Raw genomic sequence first — 12557 nt, forward strand, 5'->3', positions numbered from 1 at the left:
GGTCAAACAGCATAACAACATACGTTGTTCCCTTTGTCATCGGTATGTTACTTGCCCGAGATTCGATCATCGGTATCTCAATACCTAGTTCAATCTCGTTACTGGCAAGTCTCTTTACTCGTTCCGTAATGCAACATCCCGCAACTAACTCATTAGTCACATTGCTTGCAAGGCTTATAGTGATGTGCATTACCGAGAGGGCCCAGAGATACCTCTCTGATACACGGAGTGAAAAATCCTAATATCGATCTATGCCAACTCAACAAACACCATTGGAGACACCTGTAGAGCATCTTTATAGTCACCCAGTTATGTTCTGATGTTTGATAGTACACTAAGTGTTCCTCCGGTATTCGGGAGTTGCATAATCTCATAGTCATAGGAACATGTATAAGTCATGAAGAAAGCAATAGCAACAAACTAAACGATCATAGTGCTAAGCTAACGGATGGGTCAAGTAAATCACATCATTCTCTAATGATGTGATCCTGTTCATCAAATGAAAACTCATGTTTATGGTTAGGAAACTTATCCATCTTTGATTAACGAGCTAGTCAAGTAGAGACATACTAGCGACACTTTGTTTGTCTATGTATTCACACATGTACTAAGTTTCTGGTTAATACAATTCTAGCATGAATAATAAACATTTATCATGATATAAGGAAATATAAATAACAACTTTATTATTGCCTCTAGGGCATATTTCCTTCACTATTATGGCTCTTCCTTAGCCATTCCGAGATATATTGCCATGCAACTTCCACCGTGCAGCATATTGCTTTGCATGATCATGTACCTGACATAGTAGTTGTGGCTCGGCCACCGTGCATCATTTTTTATACATGTTACGCTAGGTCATTTCACATCCTGGTACACTGCCAGAGGCATTCATATAGAGTCATATTTTGTTATAGGTATCGAGTTGTAAGTAAATAGAAGTGTGATGATCATCAATTTTCATTATTAGAGCATTGCCCCAGTGAGGAAATGATGATGGAGACTATGATTCCCCCACAAGTCGAGATGAGACTCTAGACAATGAGAGAAAAAAGAAAAAAAGAAAAAAAAGAAGGGGCATGCTAGTTCCACACTTGCACTTCAAAGTAGCACCATGTTTTTCATATGGAGAGTCTCCTATGTTGTCACTTTCACATACTAGAGGGAATTTTTCATTATAGGATTAGATGCACACCCACTTAGTTTTCATATTGAGCTTTCATACACTTATAGCTCTTAGTGCATTCGTTGCATGACAATCCCTACTCCGCACATTAATATCGATTGATGGGCATCTCTATAGCTCATTGGTTAGCCGCGTCGTTATGAGACTTTCTTACCTGTTTGTATTCTCTATATTTACCCCTATCATCATACTCTATTCCACCTATAGTGCTATATCCATGGCTTGCGCTCATGTATTGCGTGAGGGTTGAAAAAACTAAAGCACATTAAAAAGTATGAACCAATTGTTTGGCTTGTCATCGGGGTTGTGCATGATAAATACTTTGTGTTAAGAAGACAGAGCATGACAAGACTATATGATTTTGTAGGGATAACTTTCTTTAGCGTTGATATTTTGAGAGACACGATTGTTTGCTGGGATGCCTGAGTATTGATGTCTTTATGTCAAATTATAGACTATTGTCTTAATATGCATGCCATGATTAGACATATGATCAAGTTTATGCTAGGTAGCATTCCACATCAAAAATTATCTTTTTTATCACTTACCTACTCAAGGATGAGCGGTAATTAAGCTTGGGGATACTGATACGTCTCCGTTGTATCTATAATTTTTTTTGTTTCATGCCAATATTATACAACTTTCACATACTTTTGGCAACATTTTATATGATTTATTGGACTAACCTATTGATCCAGTTCCCAGTGTTAGTTCCTATTTGTTGCATGTTTTTTGTTTCGCAGAAAATCCATATCAAACGAAGTCCAAATGCGATAAAAATTTATGGAGAATTATTTTGGAATATATGTGATTTTTTGGGAGGTGGAATCAATGCAAATGGGGGCCCACAGTGCCCACAACCCACGAGGGCGCGCCCCAGGCCCTAGGCGCGCCCAGGTGTCTTATGCTCACCTCGTAGGTCAGTTGGGTCTCTATTTTGGGCGCAATGAAGCTTATATCCGAAAAAAATCGTGTTAAAATTTCAGTGCAATCGGAGTTACAAATCTCCAGAAATATAAGAAACGGTTTTCGGCCAGATCCGGGAAACGCAAAACAGAAGAGAACAGAGAGGGAGATCAAATCTCGGAGGTGCTCCCGCCCCTCTGCCGCCATGGAGGCCATGGACCAGGGGGAACTCTCCTCCCATCTAGGGGAGGCCAAGGAAGAAGAAGAAGGAGGGTGGCTCTCCCCCCTCTCTCCTAGTAGAGCCGGAACGCCGCCGGGGCAAGGATCGTGACGACAATCTACATCAACAATCTTGCTACCGTCAACACCAACTCTCTCCCAGTGGTGGAGGTAGGAATAATTTCCAGGTGTGGCGAAGTTTATGAATGAAAAAAATCATGTACAACTCAACTATGGAAGAGCTCACTGGAATATAGATAAATATTACTTGGTGTTCAACAAATACAACCAAAATCGAAAATTTAAGTGTGGGAACTCTACATACCTCATTTGATGAAGATTACATGGATGATTGATTGCCAATGTATCATCTATATTAACCAGACTGGCATAAAGGTGACGTATAAAACTTAAAAACCACAGATAAATCATGAATTAATAACTGGTAGGATATAATGATAGAAACCACATTATGCAAGTGAAGATAGTTAGAAAGAATACATACCCAATGAAGGTTTACTTTCATTAAGCAGAATGTGGCAATGCCATTCTTCTACTGGCTTCGGCAAAAATACACATTAAATCTGTAGAAACCATAAGAAACATTAATTGGTCAGTGAACAATTGAATAATGTTTGTTCACGTGATTCGAGCAAGTAATATGATAATTCATCTGATGCGATCAAGGGGAAGAAGGACAATGGAATTACATATTCCATTACATACTTAATCCTTTTCTTGGGCGGCGTCATCTGCAAACCCTAGCGGACTCGGCGAGTCACAGTCTTCGCCGATCGCGACCTCTTGGTGTCCTTGTCACCGGTTGCCGCCTCACCGGTTGCAGGTACCGTCCTGTGCACCCACGGCCTACTGACTGCCGACTGTCATGCACCCGTGCGGCAGTGACCTAGCTAAGCGATGTCGCCTCTCCGTCTCTCGCGAATGAGTCCTAGGCAGCCAAGCGGCCGAGGCTGAGCAGCCGTGCTTCGGTGCTAGTGCTATGTGAATGAGTCAGCCCATGGTCACGACCCACCACTCAATATGCATCAACCAAGCCCAACACGAGGCACACGCCCAAATCCTGAAAATTGTGCTAATGGGCTAATACTAGTCATATATATGTATGTGTATATATATATATGTATGTATTTTCACGACAGTTTAGGTATGGCATTCGCCAAACCACGCCAGATTGCTAGCTTCACCCCTGCTCTCTCCCCCTCTATGCAGCGGTGTAACACCCCTTCTCTCTGCTATAATCTCTACTTAAACATGGTGCTCAACTCCATATATTATTTTGCAATGATCTATGGTTATCCTATGATGTTTGAGTAGATTTGTTTTGTCATGTGGGTTAATCATGATCTTAGTTGGTATGATTGTATATTTTATTTATAGTACTATCCTACGGTGCCCTCTGTCTCGCGCAAACGTGAGGGGCCCTCGCTATAGGGTGTTGCAATACGCCCATGGTTCACTTATGGTGGGTTGCGAGAGTGACATAAGTTTAAACCCGAATAAGTGGGTTATGGCGTATGGGAGTAAAGAGGACTTGATACTTAATGCTATGTGTAAGGTCATATTTATCCCTAAGTGTTTTGGTGATTGATGACAATGCATTTGCGGACTAATCGTGTGCCATGAGCTTTCCAGACTCTTCTCTGCTAGGCACAAGACGATTGGATGCCCCTCGAAGACTGACGAAGACGGCGTCTTTTCTACATTTATTTTTGGTGGATTTGAGTCATAGGAAAGCCGTACTATTAAGAGGGGGTCCGCGTTGGAAAGGTTTGGGTGGAATCATCACGTACAGTCTCCTTTTATCCCCTCCTTCTTCCTTGGAGCTTCCTCCGTTTTCCTGCCATAGTTGACTGACTGCTTGTGTGGTTCCGGTAGTACCGCTCTAGGATTAACGGTAGTACCGTGGGCATCCACGGTAGTACCGCGCAGTGGCACGGTAGTACCGCTGGTGCTCACGGTAGTACCGCTCCCCCGGAGCCTTACTACCGCTGCCCCACCTGGCTAGTGCCGCCCGATTGCGATAGTAGGAGCGGATGTAATTTTTTACATCCGCATCTGCCGCGGTAGTACCGCTTTCGCCGTGCGGTAGTACCGCGCTAGGCGGTCAGGCAGTAGTACCGCCCCTCGGCAGTACTACTGTGTCGAGTTTTTGCTACTTCCGTTCTTTTGCGGAAGTATGCACGGAAGTTCCCCTTCCCCCTATCGGGACTTTTTGCCTCACGGTAGTACCGCCCTAATGGCGCGGTAGTACCGTGCGGGCGGAAGTACCGCCCCAGCTTGCGTCTGTTTCCCTGGCTGGGGGTCGCGGCAGTACCATAGGGTGGTACGGTAGTACCGCACTACCGTGCGGTAGTACCGCTTGGTTGCAAGCAGTACTACCACGCGGCCTTGCGGTAGTACCGCTGGCCATGCACGGTAGTACCGCTGGCCGCGGGCTGGTAGGTGGGTAACGGTTGGATCTTTTCCACACACTATATAAAGGGTCTCCTTCCCCGTTGACTCACCTCTTCCACCATTAAAGCTCCATTATTGCTCCAAGCTCCTTTTTCGCCCGATCTCACTCCCTAGCCAACCAAACTTGTTGGTTTGCTCGGGAGTGGTTGAGAAGGCCCCGATCTACACTTCCACCGAGAGATATTTGATTCCCCCTACTAATCCCTTGCGGCTCTTGTTACTCTTAGGTGTTTGAGCATCCTAGACGGTTGAGGTCACCGCGAAGCCACAGTCCATTGTGGTGAAGCTTTGTGGTGTCGTTGGGAGTCTCCAATTGAGTTGTGGAGATTGCCCCAACCTCGTTTGTAAAGGTTTGGTCGCCGCCTCCAAGGGCACCAATAGTGGAATCACGGCATCTCGCGTTGTGTGAGGGCGTGAGGAGATTACGGTGGCCCTAGTGGCTTCTTGGGGAGCATTGTGCCTCCACACCGCTCCAACGGAGACGTACTTCCTCTCAAAGGGAAGAAACTTCGGCAACACATCCTCGTCTCCACTGTCTCCACTTTTGGTTATCTCGTGCCTTTACTTGTGTAGCTTATTTGTTTCATATATCTTGCTTGCTTGTGTTCCTATTCTTGTTGCATCATATAGGTTGCTCATCTAGTTGCATGTCTAGACAACATATTTTGATGCAAAGTTTAAATTGCTAAAGAAAAGCTAAAAATTGTTAGTTGCCTATTCACCCCCCCCCCCTCTAGTCAACCATATCGATCCTTTCAATTGGTATCAGAGCCTCGTCTCTTTATTAAGGACTTTACTGTCCGAAGAGTATGGTTGATATCGTAGATGGAGCGGAGGAACACTCCGGTGTGAATCCTATCTCGTCTACGGGCGATGGGGGAACTTCGATCTCTCGTGAGGAGTTCGATGTAGCCTTGGAGACATTGAAAACCTCCATGATGACCGAAGTTGAAAGCATGTTCACTAAATTTCTTGAGGGGCTTAAACTATCAACCGCACCGTTGAAAGTGGGGGATCCCGCCAACAAGGTGTCGGATGCTATCCCTGAAAAGGGGGAAGCTAGTAGTGAAAAGGCTCCTTCTTCTAGTGGCAAGAATGGCACCGGCATCTTTGCCCATGTGGAACCACCACTTGTTTATGGTGGACCGGTTCCTTCCACTCATTTGAATCATGCCGGTCCTCCCCCTAAGATTGTGAAAAATGAGGATTTTGATTCTTGGGTTTACCGCTTCAAACGTCATTTAAATCATGTGAACACTAACCTTTGGAGAATCATTGAAGAAGGTTTCTATCCACATGATCCAAGCAACTTCACTCCTCGAGAAGCCGCGGACAATCAATTCAATGAGAATGCTCTCTTCATCATTCAAGATGAAATTCCACCCGAAGACCTACCTCATCTTCGTCCCTTCGCCTTGGCCAAAGATGCATGGCATTGTGTCGTGTCTCTCTACCGGGGAAGCGCAAGCATTCAACGCTCCAACTATGAAGTGGTACAAGATGAGGCCGATGAGTTTGCAATGAAGGAAGATGAAGAACCTCGTGAGCTCTATCGGAGAGTCACCAAACTTGCGGTCTCACTACGAGATCACGAGAGCAAAGACACGGATGACAATTGGATCAAGCGCAAATTCCTCAAGGAGATGATGCCCTACCACAAGGCCATGTCCTCCGTCATTCGTCAAAGACCGGACTTCCACACTTTGACCTCAAGCGAAGTGTTGGATGAGTTTGTGGCCATGAACATTTTGGACAAGACCGCCGACAATGCAGTGCTTCGTTCTCAACGGGCAAAGAAGCCTAACCTTGCATTGAAGGCCAAGCTCACCGTGGAAGAAGAAGAAGAGGAAGAAGAGGAGAGAAACCCCGAAGATATGGCACTTGCTTCAAGGCAATTTTGGAGCAAGAAAAACTCGAGGCCCAACTTTAGCAAAAACAACTCGAGTGGCACAAGGGGCAAGCAACATGTAAGGACTTGCTACAATTGTGGCAACGTAAGTCATTTCGTTGTGGAATGCCCGTATGAGAAGAGGGAAGACAATGGTGGCAAACTCATCCGAAAGGACAAGGCCAAGTCGTTCCCCAACAAAAACAACTTCACCAAGAAGACTCCTCCCAAGGCCTTGGTTGTGCAAGAAGAGTACAATGAGGATGATGACGATGATGAAGATGATGAGTCGGTTGCCATGGCCTCCGTCGCCATTGCAACAACGACACGAGTGTCTCTCTTCGACTCACCCAACGAGAGCATCACCGCCAAGTGCCTCATGGCTAAAGCCACCAACAAGGTAACCTCCAACATCAAAACTACCATCATTAATCATCCTTCCCCAACGGATAGCATTAATGAAGTTGAGGGAGCTAATGTGGAGGCTAACAAGTTTGAGGCCTTTATGGGTAAACTCAAGGGAAAATCCAAGAAGCACTTTGTTGCTCTCTTGGAACAACTTGGTGAGGCCAATGACATGATCGAGGCTCACGAAGACACCATCTCGAAGATGGAAGGGCATAGTCGTGACTATGCCGATGAGATTTCAGATCTTTCCAATATTCTTGAGGAAGAGTGTGGTCTTCGTTTGGCTCTTGAGGAGTCATACAACGTTGATCATGCTAAATTAGAGAAAGATTATGATCATGCCCTCATTGTTTCTCGTGTGCTAAATTCCGAGAAGGCCAAACTCGGGGTTGATCTTGCTAGACTCAAAGAGGAGTTTGATATACTTGACAAGGCCCACAAGGCCTTGAAGGGTATTCACGCTAGTCTCAAGGAGTCTCATGATCAACTCCAAGTGAAGCTAACTAAGGAGAAAGCAACTTTTCCTCATATGGTTTTAATTGATAATGCAAATGCTACTAACCCATGTTGTGAGCATATACATCTTGTTGAGGAAAATGCTAAGTTGAAGGAGCAACTTGAGAGAGGCCTTGCGACTTGCATACAAGGCAAGAAGAACCTCAATGATCTCTTGATCAACCAAAAGGGAGGTGTGGCGAAGGAAGGGGTTGGGTACGTCCCCGACTCCAAGAACAAGAAGAAGAATGACAAGACCAAACGACCTCCTCCCCTCATGCAAACCTTTGTGAGGGCGGGAGAGAGTGTTCCCGAGGAGAATAAGAAGAACAAAGTCAAGAAGGGCAATGTCACCTCATCCAACAAAGCCGGCGATTTTAATCCTTCTTATGTGTTGTGTCGTGCTAGTGATGGGCATGTTTATGCCAAATTTGTTGGTTCTATTCATGAGTACATTGAATGGTCTATTTGGGTTCCTAAGACCCTTGTTACTAACATCAAAGGACCCATTACAAAATGGGTACCTAAAACCAAGCATTGATATCTTGTAGGTGTTTGCTTCCAGTGGTGGATCATGGTTGCTCGATAGCGGAGCTACAAATCATATGACCGGAAGCAAGGACTTGGTGGTGGACGTGCACAAGGTTCCATCTATGCCCACCAATGTCGAGTGGGGTGACGCCTCATCTTCTAAGGTATTGGGACTTGGTAAGGTTGTCATCTCTCATGATCTCACGATCGAGAAGGTCATGCTTGTTGAGTCCCTTGCATACAATTTACTTTCCGTTCGTCAACTTGCAATCATGGGCTTTGCCACTTTCTTTGATATCGATACTGTGGCCCTCTTGTGGAGCAAGACTCTTAAAGTAGCCTTTGTTGGGCATGTCAAGAACGGTCTATATGTGATTAACTTTTCGGAGCGACCCACTAAGACTGCGACATGCCTAATGGCTAAAGTTGATGTGGGATGGCTTTGGCATCGCTGTTTAGCCCATGTCAATATGAGATCTTTGCAAAGTCTCCTAAAGGGGGACCATGTCCGTGGACTAACGAATGTTAGTTTTGCTAAAGATCGTGCTTGCAGTGCCTGTATCGAAGGAAATCTACATGAGAAGGCTCACCCTCCCTCGACTATCATTTATTCAAAGAGGCCTTTGGAGCTCCTTCACATGGATCTCTTTGGGCCTCCATCCTTCGATAGTCTTGGAGGTAGGAAGTATTGTTTGGTGATTGTGGATGACTACTCAAGGTACACGTGGGTGTATTTCTTCAAGAGGAATAGCAAGACCCAACAAACCGTCATTGACTTTGCAAATGAAGCACAACGTCAACACAATGCAAAGATCTTGACAATAAGAAGTGACAACGGCACCGAGTTCAAGAACTACACCTTGGATGAATTTCTTAGTGATGAGGGAATCAAGCATCAATATTCCGCACCATACACCCCTCAACAAAACGGTGTTGCGGAGAGGAAGAACCGGACGTTGATGGATGCGGCAAGGACCATGATGGCGGAGTTCAAGTCTCCGTACAACTTTTGGGCCGAAGCCATCAACACCGCGTGTCATGCATCCAATCGTCTCTACCTCCGCAAGGGCTTGAACAAGACTCCATATGAGATACTCACCGGTAACAAGCCCAACCTCAAGTACTTCCGGGTATTCGGGTGTAAGTGTTTCATTCTCAAGAAAGGTGTTCGGTTGTCTAAATTCGAGGCTAGAGCTTATGAGGGCATATTTGTTGGTTATGCTACAAACTCTCATGCTTACCGTGTCCTCAATAAATCCACGGGACTTATTGAGGAGACGTGTAACGTGGAGTTTGATGAGAATAACGGCTCCCAAGTGGAGCAAAGTGGCACTTGTGATGTAGGTGATGAAATTCCTCCTCAAGCCATAAGAAGAATGGGTGTTGGTTTCATCCTACCCATTGAGGAACCCCTTGTGGCCGAAGGAGAAGGACAATGCTCCACTCAAGTGGAGCCATCACCAACCCAAGGCCCACACGCTTCCGAAGAACAAAGTGAAGGCCCTCAACCTCATGAACAAGACCAAGGGCTAGATCATACTCAAGATGGTGTGGACACACCAAGTGATGCCCAAAGTCAAGTTCTCTCCCCCGAGCAAGTTCAAGATCAAGAACAAGTTCATGACGGCGCTCAAGATGATCAAGTAACCGCTCCTCAACTCACCACCGAGGAGGAATTAGAGCGTCGTGCCGCCAAGGTTGCTTCCAAACTCTCCACCAAGGATCATCTCATGACGAATGTGCTTGGAAGCTTAAGAAAGGGGGTAAGCACTCATAGACAATTAGCAAATTATTGTGAGCATCACACTTTTGTCTCTTGTGTGGAACCCCACAAGGTCTATGAGGCGCTAGAAGATCCGGATTGGCTCAATGCCATGCACGAAGAACTCAACAACTTCGAGCGCAACAAAGTGTGGAGATTGGTACCAAGGCCAACGGGGAACCACAATGTCATTGGAACCAAGTGGATATTCAGGAACAAGCAAGATGCCCATGGGATTATCATTCGCAACAAGGCTCGTTTGGTAGCACAAGGCTACTCCCAAGTCGAGGGTATCGACTACGGTGAAACCTTTGCTCTTGTTGCTCGTCTTGAATCCATTCGCATGTTGATTGCATATGCTTCTCATCATAACTTTAAGTTACATCAAATGGATGTGAAGAGTGCTTTTCTTAATGGTCCCATTAATGAATTGGTGTATGTCAAGCAACCCCGCGGGTTCGAGGATCCCTACTTTCCCGATCATGTGTATCAACTCGATAAGGCACTCTATGGCCTTAAACAAGCCCCACGTGCGTGGTATGACCACCTTACCGAGTTGTTACAAGACCGTGGCTTTGAAGTTGGGATAATCGACCCCACTCTTTTTACTAAGAAGGTCAAAGGGGAGTTGTTTGTGTGCCAATTATATGTTGATGATATTATCTTTGGTTCTCCTAACAAAGCTCTCAATGAGGAATTTGTCGCTCTCATGACCTCAAAGTTCGAGATGTCCTCCATGGGAGAGTTGAAGTTCTTTCTAGGGTTCAAAGTGAAGCAAAGAAGAGAAGGAACCTTCATCAATCAATCCAAATACACTCAAGACATGCTCAAGAGATTCAAGCTAAGTGACGTCAAGCCGGCTTCCGCTCCAATGCCCACCAAGTGCCAACTTGACTTAGATCCCAATGGTAAAGTGGTGGATCAAAAGGTATATCGTTCCATGATTGTATCCTTGCTTTAACTTTGTGCATCTAGACCGGACATCATGTTGAGTGTGGGAATTTGTGTTGGGGAACGTAGTAATTTCAAAAAAATTCCTACGCACACGCAAGATCATGGTGATGCATAACAACGAGAGGGGAGAGTATGATCTATGTACCCTTGTAGATCGATAACAGAAGCGTTAACTTGGTTGATGTAGTCGTACGTCTTCACGGCCCGACCGATCAAGTACCGAAACTATGGCACCTCCGAGTTCTAGCACACGTTCAGCTCGATGATGATCCCCGGACTCCGATCCAGCAAAGTGTCGGGGAAGAGTTTCGTCAGCACGACAGCGTGGTGACGATCTTGATGTACTACCGTCGCAGGGCTTCGCCTAAGCACCGCTACAATATTATCGAGGACTATGGTGGAAGGGGGCACCGCACACGGCTAAGAATATGATCACGTGGATCAACTTGTCTATGGGGTGCCTCTTGCCTCCGTATATAAAGGATCCAAGGGGGGGTGCGGCCGGCCCTAGTAGGAGGCGCGCAGGAGGAGTCCTACTCCTACCAGGAGTAGGACTCCCCTCCCTTTCCTTGTCCAAGTAGGAGAGGGGGAAGGAAGGGAGAGAGGAGAGGGGGGCGCCGCCCCTCCCTCCTTGTCCAATTTGGACTAGGGGGAGAGGGGGCGCGCGGCCTGCCCTGGAAGCCCCTCCTCTTCTCCACTTTAGGCCCATGAGGCCCATTAACCCCCCGGGGGGTTCCGGTAACCCCCCGGTGCTCCGGTTTTATCCGAAACTTCCCCGGAACACTTCCGGTGTCCGAATATAGCCGTCCAATATATCAATCTTTATGTCTCGACCATTTCGAGACTCCTCGTTATGTCCGTGATCACATCCAGGACTCCGAACTAACTTTGGTACACCAAAACTCATAAACTCATAATATAACTATCATCGTAACCTTAAGCGTGCGGACCCTACGGGTTCAAGAACACGTCTTCGGTCAATAACCAATAGCGGAACCTAGATGCTCATATTGGCTCCTACATATTCTACGAAGATCTTTTATCGGTCAGACCGCATAACAACATACGTTGTTCCCTTTGTCATCGGTATGTTACTTGCCCGAGATTCGATCGTCGGTATCCCATACCTAGTTCAATCTCGTTACCGGCAAGTCTCTTTACTCGTTCTGTAATACATCATCTCACAACTAACTCATTAGTTGCAATGCTTGCAAGGCTTATGTGATGTGCATTACTGAAGGGCCCAGAGATACCTCTCCGACAATCGGAGTGACAAATCCTAATCTCGAAATACGCCAACCCAACATGTACCTTTGGAGACACCTGTAGAGCTCCTTTATAATCACCCAGTTACGTTGTGACGTTTGGTAGCACACAAAGTGTTCCTCCGGCAAACGGGAGTTGCATAATCTCATAGTCATAGGAACATGTATAAGTTATGAAGAAAGCAATAGCAACATACTAAACGATCGGGTGCTAAGCTAATGGAATGGGTCATGTCAATCAGATCATTCATCTAATGATGTGATCCTGTTAATCAAATGACAACTCTTTGTCCATGGTTAGGAAACATAACCATCTTTGATTAACAAGCTAGTCTAGTAGAGGCATACTAGTGACACTCTGTTTGTCTATGTATTCACACATGTATTATGTTTCCGGTTAATACAATTCTAGCATGAATAATAAACTTTTATCATGATATATAAGGAAATAAATAATAACTTTATTAT

Source organism: Triticum aestivum, chromosome 1A (genome assembly GCF_018294505.1).
Source record: "Triticum aestivum cultivar Chinese Spring chromosome 1A, IWGSC CS RefSeq v2.1, whole genome shotgun sequence".
Lineage (NCBI taxonomy): Eukaryota > Viridiplantae > Streptophyta > Magnoliopsida > Poales > Poaceae > Triticum > Triticum aestivum.